The following is a 24622-nucleotide window of genomic DNA, read 5'->3' as shown; positions in this document are numbered from 1 at the left end:
CAAAAATGTTATCCATGTGAAATATAACTAAAATAAGAATAGATATATGAAATAATGACATTGCTTTCTTTCTAATCATAATTATTGCCCCATTACTGTTTCTGATGGCATGTGATACATTTGCGTTATTGTGTAATTATCTGTTTTAAATATGAAAACATAAAACAGCTTTCCTTTTTGTTAGTAATAATCTTGTACTTCATGAGGGTAAAGGATATTGTACAGGATGAAAGTATCTATACAAGTAGATCTGTATGTCATTCAGACTTCCACTGGAGCATGTCTCTAGTCCCCCTCCAGGGAACTTGAGATTTTATCATATTAGAGTTTCAAACCACTTTCTCTACAGAGTTTAACCTGCATGAATGGGTGCAAATACAGCTTGACTAATGGAAGCCTGGAGCCTTCTCAGGAGTAGATACCTGTTCTAAAGCATGTTAAAATCAACAGCAATTTTCCATTGATTTCAACTTTTTGTTTTTATCAGCCCCTATATTTATACCAGTTCCAGCTCAAAAATCTAAGCAAAGAAGAACAGAAAGGTCCCGTTTATCTCAAAGTACTGTAGCTTGCAAATGTGTTTTAGGTTTCTGTAATACTTCATGGTGTTGAGATTGTGTTTGTATTTTCATTTGTATAGCATTAGAGTTCTGTTTTTATTTTGATCTGTCTGTGCTTTTATAATCGTCAGATGTTTCTTGCTGTAATGACTGAAGTGTATCAAGAGTCTCTCAGGGAAAGCAAATGCTTAGTTCCATGACTTCAGTGAGTTGGGAAAGAGCCACTTGTCAGCCAAAGGCCGAGCTAAGTTTTGCTTCTTCCCCAGTCATTAGGGATGTTGTGCAATTGTTAGAGACAGCCAGTCATGATTATTACTGAGGTGTATTATTTTATAGACTGTAGCCAAAACTTGCAAAAATAAGTTTATGCAAACACGACTGCTCTGCAGGTCCAAGTGCAACACATGTATAGTGCTGCTGATTGTACCAGATGGAGTCTATCCTGTTCATTCTAGTTATTTATAACAATAATTAATGACAGAGTGAACTGTGCTTCTTTAATATACACAAAAAGAGTTTCCTGTCTTTGAGGGAACAATCTAGTTAGATGATAACCGATGAATGCTGGTGGAAAAGGGATATAATGTACTGCGAGAGGCGGTTAGACACATCTTGCTGGTTTCAGATATTTAAGATGGAATTATTAGTGGATGGGAGCAGCACAACAAATGGAGTGGAATTCCAGTGAGTTAGGGGATGAAATATGAAATAGAATTTACAATTGGAGGCAACATCCATCAATACGTTTACCCATGTAAAACTTACACTTTATTATGTTTGGGTAAGAAGGACCAAAGAGACTGTTCCACAGGAGGTTCCCACTAGTTTTGGTACCATGGCACTAAGGGACAAAATCTTCATTTTCAGGTGTTCCAGGTGGGCAGGAGTATGTCAGGCTACGATCAAGTTTTACTCCCATGAAGGTGTCTGTAAAGATCTGGTGAGCTAGACCCCGAGTCTGCCAGGCTCCAGATGACTGACTCTTCCAGCCACTGCCTGGCAGCCCTGCCAGAACCATGATCAATGCTCTTTAAACCCTGGGAGACTAGGCACCACAGGAAGTGCCACCCACAGAAGACCCAATTGGCGGCATCCCCGTGACCTCTGAATGGGCCAGGTGCACTATTTAAGCCTGGGGGGAGTTCCAGGCATCTGTGCAACAAGGCAGATTCCTGCTAAAACAGACCGTGCCTAGTCCCTGTTTCCTCACCTTGTGGTCCCCGTCCTAGCTTTTCTCCTTCCTTGGACCCAGCTCAGTTCTGGCCTTCTCTGACTCCAGGTACACCAGTTCTGACTCTTAGCCCTGATTCATGTCTCTGACTCTGGTCTGATCCTTGGCTCAGGCATTCAGCCTTTGACTCCGGTTCTGACCCTCAGTTCTGGTTCCTGACACATGACAGATTGCACAGACCACCTCTGACCCCTCCCTGGATGATGCCCAAATAGTAGGATGGAGAGGTGACCCTCCAGAGGGCCTCTGGTCCATAGGAGCTGGTTGTCCATCTCCAGACTGAGGTCTATGCTTTTCAGGCTCAGGTGATGCAACTTTTAGAAGAAAACTAAGCCCTCCAGAAACAAGTGGCCTGCTCACAAGAGGAAAACACCACCCTATGGTGCCCCTGTCTCTCCCTCCTCACCACTGGCCTCCAGTCACCTCCATGCAGAAGATGTGCATGTATTTTCATCCCTAACCCATAGCTCTGTGGTATCAGTTTCTTTGGCTTCAGTTGAAAGTCGGAGGAATTAGCTGCACGGAACCTCCAAACCCTCACAAGGGAAGAACAATGGCATTTCCCCATATCTTTTTTTAAGTTGTGGTTTATTGACTCTCTTCTTTTCTGTTGTTGCATAACAGGTGTGATGTTCAGAAGTTCACATGCATGAATATGCTTTTGTGGTTAGCAAACACCTCAGCTTCACAAACCTCAAAAACCATTTCTGTCTGATATGCTCTTCCTTAGCTCCGTCCTGTATTATTACTGTGTAATACAAGGAAACCCATCACATCTACCTGCTGTATTAAAACTGTGCAGTGATTCATTCTGTGTCAAGGAATGTTAGGAGACAAGAAAAGAGCCACTGTCAATGGCCCACTAACATGACACAGAGAACGGACTACACATTATAGTGATGCTGTTGAGCAAAACAAGAGATGGTGTGAACTCCACAGATTAGCCACAGACCCCCTGTCCTGTGTAAAATCCTACAAGATGGGACCTGGAGCTGGGGGTGGAGAGGCTCTCTCTATAATGATCTCTTTGTGATGATTCCTCCCACAGCAGTCTATTTCAGAGCTTATGCCTCCATGTCAGCTCTGTACCCCTTCCCATCCCACCCATTGTGCAACATTCTCATTGGGGCACAAACAATTAACTGCACATGCCAGATATGAATATGTTGGAAGGTGCAACTTATGAGAATGCGATCCTGGGTCCAGCCAGGGCATCAAGCATTACAATTTTGACCTTGTGGGGCAAGATGGCTCTGAGGAGATGATATTTTTGGTGGTATTTTCCATACCCTTTTATTCCCACCCAACTGTGCAGCTGCAACGCTCCCAACAGTGGGAATCTGCCTTTTATCGATTAGAATACTTTATGTTCAAAAGTACACCCTGAAATATGTGGCTCTGCTTTTCCCAAAAAGTTTGTGATTGGAAATAATTCATTACTGGGAAGAAGAGATCTGGGTTAACACAGATCTGTGAAATATAACTGCATTTTTCTCATTGGGTGGAGGATTGGCAGCCTTTTCATCAGCATGTTTAGAAGTAGCTCATTCAGGAACTCCAGAATTCCTATTTCCTTTGCAAGTCTAAAAGTGGAATAATTTTAAGTATTTCTGCACTGTTTGTTTTTCCTCAGAATGTTGGGGACCCATCTCTCCTCTCACACAGGCATATCCATTCTCCTGGAAACAAGCAAACAGACTTGCTTATTTATACACATTTACACAAAACTTTAGGGCTCAATCCTGCAACCTTATATGATCTAATGTAATGCTTTCTGCAAGCATACAGTACTTATTGTAGTGCTTGCTACTGAAAGTTATTGTACTGCTTATGACAGTAAGTACTACATTCGTAATAAATGTTTGCAGGATTGGATCGTAACCAGGGCTTAAATTCTCATACAGTATTTCCCAGAGCCCCCCATGCCCCTCCCCCCCATTCTCCACTGGAGGTGCTGGGGCTTGGGGTTTCAGCCCTATGGGGAAGGGAGGTGCTAGGGCTTGGGGCTTTCGCCCCGTGGGACTAAAATGTTTACCAGAGCTCCACTCTGGACAGCTCCAGCTGAATTTAAGCCCTGGTTATTGCACTGCTCTCCTCTGGGGAGGTCCTAAGGCCTTCCAGAACAGATTCCACATGAGGAAAGGTGATACGAGTTCCCATAAGGAACATGTTATCTAAGGGAACAAAGCCTGTTTCATTCTTCCAGTAAGTGTTGGTGTCCATTCCAGCAAACAGTATTTAGGGCTTAGCCTTAGAATGAGAGCCCTGCAAATCCACAGATATCCACTTTGCATCCATGGAAACGGATATCCGCAGATCATTTTTGTGGATTGGATGCGGATCCAAATTTTGTATCCGCGCAGGGCTCTACTTATAACCAATGCCCCAGTTAACCACATATTAAAATATGGTTCAACTGTTCTTTGTCAGTGTTTAAGGGCCAGATGCAAAGGGCTTATGTTGGCCTCGCTCAGTGGCAAGACTAGAGTTTGATCTCAGAAGTAGCTAGCAGTACTCCTGCACAACCTTCTCCCTCCCAACCTCTTTAGCCACCCACAGAGCAGGTGGCTTAACTTTGTGTATGAATTCTTACCCCTTTGTTGTCCCCCTTTATTCACATTGCTGAAAGGATTCCTTTCCCTCTCAGTGGTTCGAGGGGCACAAGCACGTGCCCAGCATCTTAGGTGGGATTGTACTGGGACAGATAGCCCCTCCCACCACTTGCACCGCAGCTGCTAGACTATTTCTAGTGGTTTAGCTGGATGACAGCTAGCATGGGTATGTTTCCTCAAACTGGGAATTACATACCCAGCTTGAAGTGCAGACATTTCCTTGTGGATATCCAGCTGTCTTCTCAAATTCAACATGGTTAAAAGAGAGCTCTCAATCTAGCCCCCCCCCCCAGGCTCTCTTCCCCACACCTCCTTTCTCAATCTCTGTGGACAACACCACTGTCCTGCCTGTCACTCACACCCAGCACTTGGGCATCATCTTAGACTCAGTCCCCAGCTAGGTCTTCACATCCAGACTATGTCTACTTCTATGCTGATTCTTTCTGCCTAACATCTCTAAAGTAGGGCCTTTCCTCTCCAACCACACAGCTAAGTCTGTCTTCATCTTGTATCTTGATTACCCCACCATCCTTTTCTCTGGTCTGGACAAATGCAATGTTGCCCCACTCATATCCATTCAGAATGCTGCTGCAGAGATCATTTCCCTAGCCCTATGCTTTGACTATATCACCCTTCTCTTTGCAGCTGTCCACTGGCTCCTCCTTCTCTATAACATCAAGTATAAGTGTGACAGCGTGTATTAGGCCCAGAGACCCCCTGCTGGAGGCCTTCTGGTCCTACCACACCCCATCCCGAAAAGGAGCAGAAGAGAAGTCTTCCAGGCTGTCTAGAGTGGTTGTAGGGAAGCAGCTAATGAGAGGCTACAGGGAGCACCCAATCAGGGCCCAGCAAGCCCATATAAAAGTAGCTGCAGTAGCTGAGGGCAGTCATTTGCTGCATGGAGCTGGAGGAGTGAGGTTTGTGTTCCTGGCTGGCTCAAGGAGTAGCAGGACCATGAACAGATCAGTTGCTGGCAGGGACTGAGGGAGAAAGAGAGAGCTCTTGACTGCCTGCTGGGACTGAATACAAGATTTCAGCCCTATGGCATGGGTGAAGCACTTGTGAAGGTGCCGGGGCCCCAAGGAAATGGACCAGGGAACTGTAACAGCACAGTGACTAGTTAAAGGGGATGTAGTGACACCTGTCAGCTATTCATAGGGTCACTGGAACCTAGAGTAAGGGGTAAGCCTGGGTCTCTTCCCCCCCCCCCCCCCCCACCAGCCACTAGGGAAGTGATTTATGCCTGAGGAAGGGAGTTGAGAAGGGGCTGAATATTGAACTGTGAAACATCTCCTGAAGGGGATTGGATGGTTTAGTGGCCCAGCTGGAGAGCTGGGACCAGAGAAGGCAAAGACCGTGTCTCCAGGGAGGAAGCACTGGGGGTACAGCCCCATACCAGGGCAGAGACTACTTAAAGACTGAGCCCAGGGAGGGCTACAGAAATACCAACAGAGGGGTAGTGGGACAGGCCCCTGTTGGACTGTATATCCCAGAAGAGGTCTGCTTTGTTTCACACACAGACTGTGTATGTGACTCAGCCAGAGGGCTAAGTTGTTGAAAACCCATCTGAGAAACCACCGGCAGTGGTCACGCAGACTGAGAGAGGTGCAGATGCACACCCAGCCAGAGGGCGCTCGTGAGAAGCGGGAGCCACCCTGTTACAATAAGCTAATGGTCTTCACTTTCAAGGCCTATCAAGCTAATGGCCTATCCCTACCATACCTATCCTCTCTCATTCATTATCAAATTGTCAACTCATGCCAATTATGTTGTTGTCAGTTGGTGGGCATGTATGTAGAATCATAGAATTGTAGGACCGGAAGGGACCTCCAGAGGTCATCTAGACCAAGCATTATCTCTAGACTATCCCTGATCGATGATTGTCTAACCTGCTCTTAAAAATCTGGAATGATAGAGATTCCACAGCCTCCATAGGCAATTTATTCCACTGCTTAACCACCCTGACAGGAAGTTTTTCTTAATGTCCAACCTAAACTGCCCTTGCTGCAATTTAAGTCCATTGCTTCTTGTCCTATCCTCAGAGGTTAAACAGAACAAATTTTCTCCCTTCTCCTTCTAAGAATCTTTTATGTACTTGAAAGCTGTTATCAGTTTTCTCTTCTCCAGACTAAACAAACCCAATTTTTTCCATCTTCCCTCATAGGTCATGTTTTCTAAACCTTGTATTGCTCTTCGCTGGACTTTCTCCCATTTGTCCACATCTTTCCTGAAATGTGGCAACCAGAACTGGACACAATACTCCAGTTGAGGCCTAATCAATATGGAGTAGGGCAGAAGAATTACTTTGTGTCATGTTTACGATACTTCTGCTAACACATCCCAGAATGATGTTTGCTATTTTTACAACAGTGTTATACTGTTGACTCATATTTAGCTTGTGACCCATTATGACCCCCAGATCTCTTCCGCAGTACTCCTTACTAGGCAGTCATTTCCCATTATGTATATGTGCAGTTGATTGTTCCTTCCTAAGTGGAGTACTTTGCATTTGTCCTTATTGAATTTCATCCTATTTACTTCAGGCTGTTTCTCCAGTTTGTTCAGATCATTTTGAATTTTAATCCTATCCTCCAAAGCACTTGCAACCCCTCCCAGGTTGGTATCATCCACAAACTTTATAAGTGTACTCTGTATGAGTTATAGTACATTATCTAAATCATTGATGAAGATATTGAACAGAACTGATCCCTGCAGGACCCTACTTCTCTCCATGTGCCATCTCAGCTCTGCACAGGTAGCTGGCTCAGCAGACCTCACTAGTACTACCCAGAAAGACCACAGACTCACTTCAGTGGCAAAGACACTGTGACAGGTTTATTGTCAATGAAGCACGGTCCTAGCACCCCATAGATTCTCCAGGTACATTAACACATATATGTCTGTTAAAATGGATTTCGCTTAGTCAGCAGCAGGACTTTCCATTGCTCCCTAGATTGGACAAAGGTGCCCCTCCTATGATTTCTCTTTTACACATCCATACAAACAAGTTACGTATTACACTCCTGACATGGTTAGTTACCAGCCGTACACCTTGTACCTGCTGGTTCGAATGAAACATCCCCAGTCATTATTCTGTCCTCCCATCCTTGTTTTACTTGGGGTCAGTGGGTTCCGGAACCATCTCCCAGGAATGTGTTTACATGAAAATCCAGTACCTAGTACTGCCTCTGTTTTAGCAACACCAGACATGTTTTTGCCAAATTCAAGTACCGGACAGTGAAATTGTACACAGGCGTTTGCTTTACGATAGGGCCTGACTTTTGCTCAGGGCCTGGCTTTTGTTGACTTTGGTTCAGGCCTTGTACCAGGCCCTGTGCTCCAGGTGTGCTCTCTCTCTATTACAGATGTTAGCCTCTATCACCCACTCTACTAAATTTTCAAACAAGTGTCTTTGTACTTTCTCCTATTCTGGGAGGAGCTCCCTGAAATATTCAAAAGCCACCTGATCACCCTCCTTCAAATTCCTCCCTAAAATTCTTCTTTGCCATGATGCCTTGAAAAAACATGACAATTGTTAGGCTGCTGGTGTGCTGAGACCACAGCCCATTGTTTCCTTGTACTTCCCCATCAGTTTGTCTGTATCCATCTGTCTCTTGTCTGAGACTTAGATTGCTCACTCTTTGGGGCAGCGTCCAAATTTTTGTTCTGTTTGTGCACTGCCTAGCACAATGGGGTTCTGGTCCACTGTGGTAATACAAATAATTAATTATACTAATAATAATAATACAGAAACTAATAAAGCATGACAGATGCTTATTAAAGTAGACAAATTATATTTATTTTTTAAAAAGCAAGTGACAATTAACTGATGGGAAAAATCCCTATAGAAATAATAATTATACTACTTTGCACTTCTATCACTCCTTTCATCTGAATCTCACAGCACATTAATTAAGGGCTTAGAGCACTTTCAGATGTGAAGAATCCCCATTTTGGAAATTTACCTAGTTGCGGTTAATGTCAGCAAATATCCTACACTAACATTATCACCGGAGCCTTTGGTTTCAGCTGTCTGTTTCCATCTGTATTCAGCAGTTCTACCTTGGTATGATGCAGCTGTACTAAATAGCTTTCCAATATAAATGCTGACACACAGGACAACAGGTCACCATTTGAATTTCCACTGAATGTTTGGTATGGGCCGATATCAGCAAATTAACAGCTTTTGAAAATGAGCCAACCATTATCCAGACCCTAGAGATTTAATTTGTATGCTATTCCAGTTGATTTCAGCAATGCAGCTAAAATATAGCTTCAGATCTGTAGTTACGAATCTATTTTTGCAAGTCATTATCTGGGGGAAATAACTACTCCCTCCAACTCCTTATTGAGGGTTGCAATATTTCAGTTTCCCCTGTTGTGCGATGGCAACCAGCTTTTCTCCAGGTTAGCAAACAAGCATTTTAAGTGCTGTCCACTTCTTTCCCTGCAAGAGACACAGCCTCTGTCCCAAAAGACATTCTTTCTAACATAAAGCAGTCATCTTCAATTCTCTCTGCAGGTTATTTTCTACAAACACCTACTGCCAAATAAATCACTTTGCAGTAGAGAATGGTACCATCAGGGTGAAACAAAGGGGATCAGATATGGAAATTGTCAAATGAGTAGGATCAGAAAACTAAGTCAGTGTGTTTTCCCTCAGTTATTTAAGACTGGTTCTCAACCTTTTTTCTTTTTGAGGTCTCACCAACATGCTATAAAAATTCCAGGGCCCAGAAGGGGGTGGGGGGAGTACAGGCTTGGGGCTGTGGACTTCAGCCATCAGGCGGGGACTGGTGGCTCAGGGCTTCTGCCCTGTGGGGGGTGCTGGGGCTCTGGTTGAGAACGGATAATTTAAGAGACTAATCACAAATGTCCATGACTTCTCCCTGTGACCCAGCTGCATGTCCACTGCAGGCTGATTCCTGTGCTTTCCTCAGTTCACCTGTGCCTCAGGTCCAGGAGAACACCCTTGCCCCTCATGGAGTAGTCAACCAGCTGGATGGTCAGAAAATGCCAGAGGTATGGCTGTGCCCAAATTTCTTCAGCAGCAGGTTCACAGTGATGATGCTATAGTTGTGATTCTCCCTTGAGACTGACTGGCCTCCCTTCTCAGAGCAGGCAGAATGGCCTCTTATAGCAAAGTTAATGGCAATGTCAGCAGACAAGGGGGCTCCAGCCCCCTTTCGCTTCAGGTGTCGAGTTCACCTTCCACTGAGCTCCTCATATGGCAGCCACTGTTAGGAGTTGAGTTTTCTCCTCCTTCCCCAACACATGGCTGGGCCACAAAGGCACCATTGAGCCGAGGTGTGAGTAAGGATTGTAGAATGGTTCCCAAGTGATAGTTTGGATGTGCCTGTAGGAAGATTGGGATGTGCCTGTGGGATGATTTAGTTGGTGTTGGTCCTGCTTTGAGCAGGGGATTGGACAAGATGACCTCCTGAGGTCCCTTCCAACCCTGATATTCTATGAAGGCTGAATCATTTTAAAAAACTCATTTCAGACTTCCATTTATGGATTTGTCTGTTTTTAAAAAATGACTGCATGAAGGAATACAATGGCTACAAACAGCGTTTTTATCTGATTAAATGGGAGGCTGTAAAGGGCTGACACAAGGAGTTGAGTTAGAATATTTATGTACATGAAGTTCAGGCTAATTTGTACTAGAGACAGACTTGGCTGCTTGGTGCTGTCCCATCAATTTACTGTAAACCTTTAGCTGCAAGGGAATGTTTAATGGGATGAGAGACTTTTCCAGCCACATGCATTGTGTGAGCCGTCTGGTTAAGAAAGTCCTGTAAAGGCATTGATTGTAATAGTCTCCTTTGTAACAATCTCATTGTCTGAAAGGTGGCAATAAAGCTAATCCTTAGCCCTTCTATAGCACCTTCTCTGCAAGGATTCATAGATTCATAGATTCTAGGACTGGAAGGGACCTCGAGAGGTCATCGAGTCCAGTCCCCTGCCCGCATGGCAGGACCAAATACTGTCTAGACCATCCCTGATAGACATTTATCTAACCTACTCTTAAATATCTCCAGAGATGGAGATTCCACAACCTCCCTAGGCAATTTATTCCAGTGTTTAACCACCCTGACAGTTAGGAACTTTTTCCTAATGTCCAACCTAGACCTCCCTTGCTGCAGTTTAAACCCATTGCTTCTGGTTCTATCCTTAGAGGCTAAGGTGAACAAGTTTTCTCCCTCCTCCTTATGACACCCTTTTAGATACCTGAAAACTGCTATCATGTCCCCTCTCAGTCTTCTCTTTTCCAAACTAAACAAACCCAATTCTTTCAGCCTTCCTTCATAGGTCATGTTCTCAAGACCTTTAATCATTCTTGTTGCTCTTCTCTGGACCCTTTCCAATTTCTCCACATCTTTTTTAAAATGCGGTGCCCAGAACTGGACACTATACTCCAGCTGAGGCCTAACCAGAGCAGAGTAGAGCGGAAGGATGACTTCTCGTGTCTTGCTCACAACACACCTGTTAATACATCCCAGAATCATGTTTGCTTTTTTTGCAACAGCATCACACTGTTGACTCATATTTAGGATCTCAACGTACTTTGCCAACATTAAGGAAGGGAGCCTCCCAACATCCCAGGCAGGTAGGTGAGTATTAGTTTTCCATTTTAGAGATAGGGAAACTGAAGCACTGAGTGGTTAAGGGCCTGATCCTGCAAATTGCAAAATGTCTTCAGCTCCCTTTGACTTCAGTGAGAGCTCTAAGTGCTCAGCACCTCAGGCCCTGACGTCAGTGAGAGTTAGACACCTAAACACCAGTGAGGCTCTGGGCCTAAGTGACTTATCCAAGGACACACTCAAGGTCTGTAGTGGAGCAGGGAATAGAACTCAAGTCTCCTGACTCCCAAGTCCTGTGCTTTGGCCATCCTTTCCCCACTAATGAGACTAGATTGAGAAAGACTGAACATTATTAACATACCGTGAGAATAAGATGATGTAGAGTTATCAAATCTACATATAGCATTTCAAAAGTACCTATCACTTTGAGACATCTACAACTGACCCTGCAGCCCTTGGTAAGGACCTTGATCCTCCATTCATTACTCCAGCAAAACCATTAATTAAGTTAATCGGATTCTTGCCAAAGACTAAAAGGCCCGAGTTCTGCAATGAGATATACCTAGATATGGAGATCTGCTCACATGGATCTCATTGCAAGAGCGAAGCCTACGAAAGCTACATGGGATTGCAGGCCAAACTCGTCTCTAACTTAAGCTTATCATTAGTTATGTCAACAGTAGACAGAGGGCAATATGTTTCTTCTTCATATGTTTGGTCTTCATCCTGATGACTATTGTAAATATTTCCCATCATTCCAAGCCATTTTTAGCTGTGTGTTCTAAGCGCTCCTCTGTAACCACAACCACATGTGCAGGACTTTGGAGGGGAAAAAAATACTTTTAGTAAATCAAACCATGTTGTCTATTCCAAGTAGGAAACAATTGCATATGACCCTTTTGGGCTCTGTTTTGATAGCTTTAAAAATAAAAAAATTTCAAAACAAAAATAAGCTGGCTCAGTTTCCCCATGTCTTTTGGTGATCAGATAACCAAATGACCCATGCTGTGCCAGAAGTTACACCAAGCAAGTAATTGGTCTGTTAGAGGTAGCTATTTGCAGGGATCCTTAGGATATATAGATAAGCTGCATCCTGCAGCTTTCTCCATTTATGTGGAAGTTGCTATCTTCTGAAGCTTGGACTAATGCAGAAGTGGAAAAATAGTGTGTGTGTTTAAAAACCAACCTTTAGGATTATCTGGGGTAGTATATTGCATGTAGGTGGTACTATTTATTAAGAGAGATTGGTACCTCATTTAGTCTATTCTTTGGGCTGGAACTCCTCCCTCTGGATAGGCAGAAAGAGGTCTGAACAACTCAAAAGCTAGTCTGGTTGCTCAGGTCACAGCCTCTTCTTGAAGGAGTAACATCCTACCCTGGGGCAGTCTCTATAACAGCTATAATCAGCTCCAGCTGGGGCACTTTCTGCTACCTCATGCCTGCATTAACCCCTTCTTTATTTCTTAGTTGCATGATTATGTGAACCTGATCTGGCACTTAAACTTAACAAGGTGTGTGTCCTGAAATAACCAGTCCAAAAACTGAAGAGGCACCTGTCTCTATCACACCAGAGAATTCTGCAAGAAAGAGCTTAAAAACTGTCAGAAGCATAAGGGAGAATGGAACTACTGATTCACTCTAAAGGAAAAAATGAGGGAAATAATTACCTAAATAGACAATTTTCAGTGAAGATGAGGCAGCCAATGGTGAAGAAGGGAAATTATGCTTCTAAACTGGCCTCTTTTCAGAGAAAAAAATAAGAAACCATGTGCCTTTTGTGTGTGAGGAACCTATTTCCATTCAAAGAATCCTTCACAAAACATTATACATAATCAAACCATTGTTGCAGTGTGAGATTTCAGTGAGCAAGTGCCAATGTTTGAACGACCAAGGGGGCTAAAGAATCAGAACCCAACTGCAAACTCTGCACATGCAGCTCTGTGGTAACTCAGTTGGCTGTTAGAATGGTCTGCCACAAATGGCTAGTCTGCATCAGCGTTTTGCCACTTCAATTATAGCAGTATAGTTGAAGTGGCAAACCCCCCAGGTTTGAACACAATTATACTGCTATAAAAATGCTTATAGTTGTATAATTTATGCTAGAATGGGAACTGAAATAAGGTATACCAATATAAGGCACCTTTATACCAGTATAACTGCATCTACTCTAGTGCTTTTACCAGTAAACTATGTTGGCAAAAAATGACATCCATAAGCAATATAATTATATTGGTAAAACTTTTAAGCATAGACCAGCCCAAGGAGTTGGAAAGATTTTTGTTTTTGTTTTTACTGTGGCCATAGTAAAAACTTCCACAGGACCTATATACATAACTTAAAACCCACACTTCATATAAATTTACATACCAGAAGCCATGCATAAGGAAATAATTCATTTTCTGATATTAGCATTTGTGTGCAGGCCAGCCACACCCTTCAAATATGCTTGATCTTAAGGACTTGTTCTTGATTTGGCATAAAACATTTCCTTCCCTATCAGATATTTCATCATATTACAAGATGGCTTCTAGAATGATGACAATTCTACCAAAACACTGATAGAAAATTTGTCGCTGCTGGAAGGTGTAGAAACTAGGAAATATTAGGGATTTGGTATGGAAAGGATAATACAGTTGCACAAGAGAGACAAGGTGGGTGAGGTAATAGCTTTTATTGGACCAACTTGTGTTGGTGAGAGAGACAAGCTATTGAGCTCCACAGAGTTCTTTTTCAGGTCTGGGAAAGGTACTCAGAATGTCACAGCAAAATACAAGGTGGAACAGATTACACAACACTTATTATTGTTTGTTAATACAGTGCTGAATGTATGGATGCTCCTCCACAGACAAAAAGCTCACAGGCCCCTGTCCAAAAGATCTTATCTCAATTAGACATAACACAGCAAATGATGACAAACCAGGAGAGGGGAGAGAACATGGAAAAACAAAAGTCAGAGCTGTTAAAGATCATGACATAGGCTTACTGTTAGGTACACCTCTTGCTGGTCACTCCTTGAATGTTTTAAATGGGAATAATGTGTGGAATGAAGGCTTGGGGGGAGTGAGTGATGGGAGGCTAATTATTGTTATACACAGGGAATCACTTCTTTATTGGAAAGAACAGAGAACAGAGGTTCCCAAACTATGGGACACTGTTCTCCCTCATAAGGGAGCCATGAGGGGTGATGTGGGGCTAGGGTTTCCAACTCTGATTGAAGCTATTCTGGGAGATTTTTTCCCCCCAACATCACATAATGTCATTTTCTTAAAATATCCTATTAAAATCTCCTGGATTGCTTTCAACAATCATCGGGAGATCGATGCTGATTCCGGGAGACTCCAGGTCAATCCTGGAGGGTTGGCAACCCTATGTGGGGCTGAAGCTGGCTGGGTGTCAAGGCCAGGCCAGGGCAGCAGCTGTGAGAGCGCACACGGAGTCCCCAGTCACAGGGGAGGGAGGGCAAGGAGTCCCAATCTACTCTGCACTGCACCAAGGATGGAGGTAGCTGGGTCCTGCTGCCCACTCCCCTCAATGAGGCACTTTCTGCCCTGGACAGGTAGGAGTTGGGGTAGGATGCTATGTGACTCCCATGGAGAAGGGGGGGGCACAGAAAAAAAAAGTCTGGGAACTTCATACATAGAAAATAAAGGCTTGTAGACTTTATGGAGCAGTTATTGTAACACCTCTGCCCCCAGAATAACATTTCCAAGCAAGTGAAAATGGTTTTGATACCAACAACAAGAAGTATCAGCAGCTCTTCTCAAAGAGGCTGGGAAGTTCACCTGATGTGAAAACACAACCTATCTAGGCTTGTCCTGTCATGCCAGCTGTTTGCTCACACAGCAGCAGTGACTGTGGTTGGGTGGAGTGAGGAAATGGTTACTACAGCAACAACATAAAATGTATAAAGCCTTTCTAGTCTGACTCAGGATTTGTGAGCGAGTTTGAAAGCGTTTTTTCTCTCATTGTACAATCCCAACCTGTCCGTAGCTGCCAGACTAGACTCTTCAGTTTGTTCATGAATTGTGGTGGATCTGAAAGCCAAAAGCCATAAATTATTTTGGAAGAAGGCGATCTCCCAGCAGTAATATGGGCTGACTGTGCTCCCAGACCCCAAAGTCGTGTAAATCATCTGTATTCTTGTATGGCTGTGGAAATTAAGAAATTGGCCACAGTTTAAACTTCATTGAGAATAGAAGAGCTAGCTAGCTAAATGGGGTGGGGGGGGGGAAGAGAGCAAAAACTTCCTCTGTGTATTTACAGTGAAACATACAGCTTCTGAAAAGTGTTTGTTTGCTACAGTACTTGTCAAAGGAAGACAAGGTATATATAAAGATATATTAGAATTGGAAAAGGTGAAGAGAAGGACACCAAAAATGATCAAGGGTATGGATCAAGGATACAGTGAAATGAGATTTTCTGTCACCTGAGCTGTGAGAACAACTCTCCATAGAAATACTAGTTAAACATTAAAATGTTTTGTATGTTTGAAACTTTAGTGTAATATTCCCCTGGAGAGACATGAGCATGGATGAATGATCCCAGGATGATCCCAGGTTGAATGATCACTCTCGTTATAGTGTGTATGGTAACACCCATTGTTTCATATTCTCTCTGTGTGTGTGTGTATATATATATATATATCTTCCTACTGTATTTTCCACTGCATGCATCCAATGAAGTGGGTTTTAGCCCACGAAAGCTTATGCTCCAATAAATTTTTTAGTCTCTAAAGTGCCACAAGTACTCCTATTCTTTTTGCGGATACAAACTAACACGGCTGCTACTCTGATCCCAGGTTTGTGTCTCTTGCACCTTTCACAGATTCCATATTCAATCCTGGCTGTTTTAGGGATTGCTTGTATTTAGTGAGTTCCTATTTCCCTGATCAACACAGGGATTTTAGCCACTGGTGTAGGTGCACTGTGCAAATCCCCAGGCGTAGGTCTGATTTACACCAAAGTACACCAGTAGGCAAGACCTTAGAGCCCAAGTAATAGAAGAAGGCATCTGATCCCAGGAGCACTCCCTAATAATAAAGCAGAAGAAATGGATCAAAAGGGCGGGAGGCGCCATACTGAGGGGGTGGGTGTGCACATGCCTGCATATGTTAGGCATTCCCTACTGCAGAAGTGGGTGGGAAGATCAGAGGAGAAGAAGCGGGGGAAAGCGTTAAGAAAAGGGGGACAGAGAAAGTAGACGTTCCCTTTTTTCCCAAAGTCCCCAGTGACAAGAGCTACGCCTGGTTGTTGAGCCCACTCATTTCTCCACCCAAAGTTTCACTGTAAGTGATTTGTTACCCTCCTGTACAGCAAAATATAAAAACAAATGTTTTTTGTTTACTTTAAATGAAAAAATAGTTTGTGAGAAAAGGCCCCATTTTACATGCAAAGAGAACGTAGTGTCATTGAGTAAAGCTCAAGATAGATGTTGAGTCCAATCCTGCAAGATGTTGAGAGATCAGCAGGGGCGCTCAGCATCTCACCAGATATGCTCTGCACTCTGTTGGATTGAACCTGTTGATGAGTACAAACTGTGGTCTATAATGTACAGAGCATCCGAACTCTCCTATTGTAAGCGCTTGTCAGCAGGCGATTAGCAGCTCATCAATGGCCTGTCTGACTTTGTCACAGAGCATCTAAATGAAAGGCTGTTGAAAATCTTTTTCTCCTATTCTGAATGCATCTAATTTAGTGGCTTTGACCATCTGTCTACTTTGTTTAGGTTTTTAAAAATTCTGTAGTGAAAGCCAACAGATACAAAATCACTTCCAGATGTAAAATCCTTTCAAATCACAATCATTTTTTCTTCTTGTTTCACTTGAGATATTCAAGGGTGATGGGTACTGGCAAAGTTTGTGCTTTATTTTTCACTTCTTTCTCCTAAGTCTCACACATACCTATTTTAACAGGCACTTCTTCAGAATATCCTAGCCAGGGCAGTTAAGCTACATCTACACTACAGCTTATGTCGGCATAATCTACCTCGCTTGGGGGAGAGAATAAACCACCCTCCTGAATGACATAAATTGCACTGTCCACACTGGAACTTATGACAGTGTTATGTTGGTGGGAAAGCTTCTCCTATTGGCATAGCTACCACCGCTCATGGAGGTGGTTTTATTATGCCAACATCTAGCCCAGTATCCTCTCTCTGACAGTGTCCAATGGCAGGTCCCCCAGAGAGAATGAACAGAACAGGGCAATTATTGAGTGAGCCACCCCCTGTTGTCTAGTCCCTGCTTCTGACATTTGGAGGTTTAGGGACACTAGGAGCATGGGGTTGGGTCCCACTTGCTAATAGCCATTGATGGACCTATGATCCATCAACTGATCTGATTCTTTTTTGAACCCGGTTATACTTTTAGCCTCTGCAACAAGTTCCACAGGTTGTCTCTGCATTGTATGAAGAAGTACTTCCTTTTGTTTGTTTTAAACCTGCTGCCTATTAATTTAATTGGATATCCCCTAGTTTTTGTGTTATGGGAAGGGGTAAATAACACTTCCCTATTCACTTTCTCCACACCAATCATGATTTTATAGATCTCTATCACATCCCCCTATAGTCTCTTTTCTAAGATGAACAGTTCCAGTCTTTTTAATCTCTCTTCATATGGAAGCTGTTCCATACCCTTGATCATTTTTGATGTCCTTCTCTTCACCTTTTCCAATTTTAATATATCTTTTTTGAGATGGGGCAACCAGAACCACACACAACATTCATGGTGTGGGCATACCACAGATGTATATAGAGGCATTATGATATTTTCAGTTTTATTATCTATCCCTTTCCTAATGGTTTCCTACTGTTCTGGTCACTTTTTTGACTGCCACTGCATATTGAGCAGGTGTTTTCAGAGAACCATCTGCAAAGACTCCAAGATCTCTTTCTTGAGTGGTAACAGCTAATTTAGACCCCATCATTTTGTATGTATGGTTGGAATTATTTCCAATGTGCATTACTTTGCACTTATCAACACTGAATTTCATCCCTTTGTAACTCTTCACAGTCAGCTTTGGACTTAGCTATCTTGAGTAATTTTGTATCATCTGCAAATTTTGAAACCTCACTATTCATCCTTTTTTCCAGATCAATTATGAATATGTTAAACACCACAGGGTCTCAGTTCAGATCCTTGGGGGACCCTGCTATTTACCTCTCTCCATTGTAACAACTGACCTTTTATTCCTACTCTTTGTTTCCTATCTTTTAACCAGAGGACCTTCCTTCCTTATCCCATGACCACTTACTTTGCTTAAGAACCTTTGGTGAGAGACCTTGTCAAAGGCTTTGTGATAGTCCAAGTACACTATATGCACTGGATCAACCTTGTCCACATGCTTATTGACACACTCAAAGAATTCTAATAGATTGGTGAGGCATGATTTCAATTACAAAAGCCATGTTGACTTTTCCCCAACATATTGTATGTATCTGATAATTTTATTATTTACTATAGTTTCAACCAATTTGCTTGGTACTGAAGTTAGGTTTACCAGCCTGTAATTACCAAGATCGCCTCTGGCGCCTTTTAAAAATAGTTGGTGTTATATTAGCTATCCTCCAGTCATCTGGTACAGAGGCCGATTTAAGCAATAGGTTACATACCACAGTTAGAAGTTCTGCACTCTCATATCTGAGTTCCTTCAGAACTGTTGGGTGGATACCACCTGATCCTGGTGATTTATTACCATAGGCAATGACTCCATCAGTGCTCCAGGGCACCCATGGGGAAAAAAATAGTGGGTGCTCAGCCACCAGCAGCCCCTGCCAATCAGCTGTTTGGTGGTGGGTTGGAGTGCTGTGGGCAGGGAGTGGAGCGGGGCAGGAAGAGGCAGAGCAAGGGGGGGGGCTTGAGGAGGACGGGGTGGAGCACCCACCCAGAAAAATGAAAGTCGACACCTGTGTCCATTACTGTTTAATTTATCAGTTTGTTCCAAAACCTCCTCTATTGACACCTTGATCTGGGACAATTCCTCAGATTTATCACCTAAAAAGAATGGCAGAGTTTGAGAATCTCCTCCATATTTTCTGCAGTGAAGACGGATACAAAGAATTGATTTAGCTTCTCTGCAGTGGCCTTATCATCTTTGAACGCTCAATTAGCACTTGATCACCCTGTGCCCACATTGATTGTTTGGCAGGCTTCCTGCTTCTGTTAGTTTTTGTGTCCTTAACAAGTCGCTCTTCAAATTGTTTCTTGGCCTGCCCAATTATACTTTTATACTTGATTTGCCAGAGTTTATGTTCCTTTCTATTTTCCTCACAAAGATTTAACTTCCTTTTTGCCTCTAACTTTCTCTTTTACTCTTCAGTTTAGCCATGGTGACATTTTTCGGTCCTCTTATTTTCTGTTTTGATTTGGGGGTATACATTTAGTATAAGCCTCTATTATAGCAATTTTAAATAGTCTCCATGCAATCTGCAGACAATTCACCTTTGTGACTGTTCCTTTTAATTTCTGTTTAACTAGCTTCCTTGTTTTTGTGTAGTTCCCCTTTTTGAACTTCAGTGCTATTGTGGTGGGTTTCTTTTGCATTTTTCCCTTTACAAGGATGTTAAATTTAATTCCGTTATGGTCACTATTATTGAGTGGTTCAGTTATATTCTCCCCTTGGACCAAATCCTGTGCTCCATTTAGGATTAAAACAAGAATTGCCTCTCCCCTTGTGGGTTCCAGGACAAGTGGCTCCAAGAAGCAGTCATTTAATGTCTAAACTTTACCTCTGCATCCTGTCCTGAGGTGACATATTCCCAGTCAGTATGAGGATACTTGAAATCCCGCATTATTAAGGATACAATTTGGTCATGGAGGTCACAGATTTCATGACTTTAACAGACCTCTGTGACTTCTTTGTCTCTGGCAATCAGCACCCAGAGACAGCAGGGCTCAGGCTTTCAGCCTCAGCTCCCACCATACCTTGATTTTGTATATTTTTACTCACCCCACTCCACCCAGATCTGGCTTTGGCATTTTTACCCCTCCTCCCCCATGACCATACACTGATTTTGTACCTTTTTATTGTGAATTTTGCATAATTTTACCATGGCAATCTTATTGTTGTGTTTTCTGCCTTTGTAGCCTAATCTCCTTGAGCATTTCACAGTCACCGTCACCATCCTGGTCAGGTGGTCAGTAGTATATCCCTACTGCTATACTCTTATTATTCAAGCATGGAATTTCTATGGTACAATTCAATTCACTTCAGATTTTTACTTTATTTAACTCTCTCTACTTTCTTTTAGATATAGTGCCACTACCCCACCAGCACAACCTACTCTGTCATTCCTGTATTTTTTGTACCTTGGAAATACCATGTCCCACTGATTATCCTCATTCCACCAAGTTACTGTGATGCCTATTATATCAATATCCCCATTTAATTCCAGGAATTCAAGTTCACCCATCTTAGTATTTAGACTTCTAACATTTGTATATAAGCACTTGTACATTTTGTCAATATTTAGTTACTTGCCTTCATCTGTTATATTTAAAGGGGACTCGGTTACCATTAACTGTTCCTCACTAGCTCCTACCTGTACTTTACCAACTTCTTTCCTCTCCTCTTTACTAGGATATAGAGTTTCCCCTTTCTTAGTTTAAAAATTCCTCTGCAAACTTTTTAATTTTATATGCCAGCAATCTGGTTCTGTTTTGGTTTAGGTGGAACCTATCCCACCTGTTTAAGCTCCTGGGAGGAAGCCAAGAAGTATCCCAAGACAGAGCCATGGCACTGATGGAGATACAGGAAACAGCGATAGGAAGTTACCCAGGGAGCATGAGTAAGGGTACCAGACTGTAAGCCACATAGATGGCCTATTGCTTTGAAGGGCCTTGGGTTGGAACCTGGTGGAGTAGGGTGGGCCCGGGTTCCCCTCCCCCTCCGCCCTTGGGACGGTAGCCACTAGGCAGAGCAGCCCTTGACTCCCGCCATTGGGGAACTACAGCTGCTTGGCAGAGTGGCCCTTCTCACTGTGGATGCTGCTGTGAATTGCTGCCTCTAGGCAAAGTGATCCTGGATACTTGCCACTAGGCAATACTGCTGGCCGGGTGCACACAAGCACCACCCCACACCACCTGCTCAGAAGGGTTATCCTCAGTGCAAGATGATATCATGACATCATCTGGAAGGAGGGTCCCAACTATGCGATTGTTTCCCTCCGTTCCAGCTTGATGTTCTCCTTCCCTGAGACCTTCATCCTCCGTAACATCACACAGGCTGTCAGACTAGGGGTGGGAACTTTCTACTGTGTCCCTGAAAGTCTCGTCTATGTACCTCTCTCTCCCTTAGCTCCTCCGTTCACCTACTCTGGCCTCACAAACCTCTACTTCGTCTCTGAGGGCCATGAGTTGCTTGCACCATATGCATGGATACGCCACCTGCCCACACGGTGGGTAATCGTGCATGCTGCATTCAGTGCAATAAACTGGATAGCCCCCATTCTGCTGCAGGACTTCTGCCTGCATTAATTTTACTCTTGCAGGGTTTTTTTGTTTGTTTGTTTGTGTTGGGGTGGGTTTTTTTGGTGGGAGTGTTATTGGCCTAAGTTTGGAGTACGTTTGTTAGGTGTATCTGCCTCTCGCACACCCTCAAATCCTTCCGTTTGCTGCTCCTGTTCACTCAGCAGTAAAGGGACCTGATTATCTATTGCCATGCAATTTGTGCAGTCACCTATGCTAAGTGGGTGTAAAGTGCTACTAAATCAGAATGGTGGCATTTTACATCCATTTAGCATAGGTGTCGATTACTACACAAGATGCAAGTTTGAAGATAATCAAATCCCAGATTCTGAAATGCAGGACTCAGGCTATGGATACACTACAGCTTAAGTAGATATAAGATATGTCTCTCTGGGGTGTGAATTACACCTCCCCCCGGAGCGACATAACTTAGTACCGTCCACACCGGCACTTATATTGGCGGGAGAGCTGCTACCACCACTCATGGGCAGTGGTGCTGGAACAGTTTTTATAGTGAGGGTGCTGAAGGTGGAAACCATGTATTTTGGTTGTTGATGTTATTTCAAGCCAGGGGGTGTAGTAGCACCCCTAGTTCCAGCACCTATGCTTGCGGGGGGCTGGAGTAATTAATCTGACGAGAGAGCTCTCTCCCAGCGGCTTAAAGCGGCTACACAGAGAGTTAACAGCAGTGCAGCTGCATTGGTGTAACCATAGCCCTAGTATCCTTTACTGCTGGAATGGCCTAATAATATGCCTTTTATATTGAACCTTTCACCCCAGAAGTCACTTCACTTTGACTGCAGCTACCTCTGGATTGGATTGCAATGGCTGCTTAATATGCAATGCAACCAATGCAAACCAAGCTTGAGGGCTGAAAGCTTGCCACTAATATTTCCTGAAGATCTAAAGCTACTTGCAGTCATCCCAGGCTGGCCTTTGGGATCCAGGAGGAAAAAAAGATAGCTCACAGCTGCAGGGGGCAGAGCGGCTCAGGTTATCTGATGGCACTAGGGTTGCGGCAAGATCCCTACCAGTCATCTGCCTGTGGCTGAGTCACCGTCTCTGCTGAGCAGCCCAAATGAACCCCATGGACCCCACCATTATTGGTTGGCTAACTTCTTCCACACATTACAGTAGAAATGAGTCTTCAGGATTTGAAAGAGGTTAGTGACTTTATGGATCTATTCAAAGAGAGGGCTCCTCCCATGACAGGGGTTGTGAAATGGAAGAATGCAAGCAGCTGGCAGTTGAAGAAGTGAACAAATGGGGTGGGAGCAAGGCAGGCATCATTGGCAAAGCGAAAGGGATAGGGAAGAGATGACACAAGAACAGGAAGGGGCAGATTTGTGAAGGGCTAGCAGCTCACACATGTATAAGTCGCTAGCAGCAAACTTTTTAGGAATGCAATGCTATTGTCGGGGTAGTTATACTGCAGATGTGCTGGGGGCAAAGAAATAGCTGAGAGAATATTGTTCAAATCAAATTTTTATAAAAATCATCTTTGAAAGAAAACAAGCTTTAAAATGGAGAGCAATGGGATATAGCCTTTCCCCACAGGTTCACGTCCAGCAGCATAATGTAGGGGCCAAATGTTGTTGGAATTTGATGGGCTATATAAAGTGAACTGTTGCTCCCAGGTCACTTCCAGGTATCCACAGCACACCAACTGCCCCATCAGACCATTAATTGAGACTGCCAACTGGGTAGCAATTTGGACAAAGGCTTGTAGAAGGCATAGTCGTAGATTGGGAGCGACTGTGTGGGGAAGCTTGCTTTGTTTGTCTGTGTGTCACTTGTTCTGTGAATAACCAGAGTGTTTGCCCAGAGCTGTCAATCATAGACAATTCATGAGAATTAAAGTCACTAAAATATTTGACTTAATAAAATCCCAGCTTTAAATCCACTCTGAATTTGTTTCATGCTTTTGAATTTACAAAATCCTCCTCTCGAGGGTTGCTGCAGAGCAATCAATCAGCAGTGTGACTAGCGTGAAGCCAGCAGTAATTCCATTTCAAGAGATGTGCTATCTCCTCTTGTGTTCGTTGTGCTTCCTGACTCAGCTTTACAACAAGGCAGAACCATCCTTGCTAGAGATTTTGTCCTAAGTGATCCCTTCAGCCATCCGAAGCTCAACTACTATTGAAGGGGAAGGATCTCAAATATTTCCATTTCTCATGTAAAAAAATAAAAACAAATTGAGGACTTGGACTCTATTCATTCCCTGCAGTGAAGGGGCTGTAAGTTGCTAGCAGTGGAAAATCTGCCCTAGAGCCAGGAGGTGTGATGGCTCAAGATGCCTGTAAGCCACACTTCATTGGGTGGGTTCCCACAGCCAGAAATAGACAGCCATGGAGAGAGAAGAGTCATAGTCTAGTGTCCAAGCCATCTCTGGGTGGGGGGTGTCCTCTTGAGCCCTAAGTGTACTAAAGTGTCTGCCCTCCTGACAGACCCCTGGGGCCTACCTGCACATCTCCTCCTTCCTGCCTCCTCCTGGTTTCTGACTTCAGAGATGCCATCCAACTCCCATTAAAGCCAATGGAAGTTCTGGGTGCTCAACATATCTCAAAATCAGCCCATCAATGACTCAAGGGACAGGCTAGATTTAGTCTTTCCTTGGCCCACGAGCAAGCATGGCTGAAACAAGTAATCTCTGCTCCCCATTCCATTTGTCTCTATGAAAAGTGCTAAGGGCCTGTTCTGCCACCCACATGTTGTCAGATTTTTGGAAGGTAGCTGTGATAAGGAACGGCATCTCCCCACTGCCAAGTGACTCACTGCCACACCCACTGTCTAGTCCCAGTTTTATTCCCAAACTTAAAAACAACCAACAACAGCAGCTTTTCCGTTTCCTCATTGCAACTCAGGCTTTCACTGCCTCCCCTCCCGCGGTGCTCTGACATTCCTACTTCCTGCCCCTCTCTCTGGGTCACTCTCCCCTAGCCAATTCCTTCTCACATTCAGCTCTGTTCTACCTGAACTTCCCTCTGACTCTTTAAAGCCCAGGCAGAGCCCCTCTCCCTTCATTGGCCTAATGAGAGCCCCTGCTCTGGCACAGAGGAGCTGGACCTATTTCAGTTACAGGGGCCAACCACGCTCTGACAGTGTCTCTTTTCCTCCCTGACCTAAACTTCAGGGAATGTTTAGAATTTGCTTCGGTCTAGCTACTCTTTTCC

Source organism: Chrysemys picta, chromosome 1 (genome assembly GCF_011386835.1).
Source record: "Chrysemys picta bellii isolate R12L10 chromosome 1, ASM1138683v2, whole genome shotgun sequence".
Lineage (NCBI taxonomy): Eukaryota > Metazoa > Chordata > Testudines > Emydidae > Chrysemys > Chrysemys picta.
Note: the sequence above shows the minus strand (reverse complement) of the source record.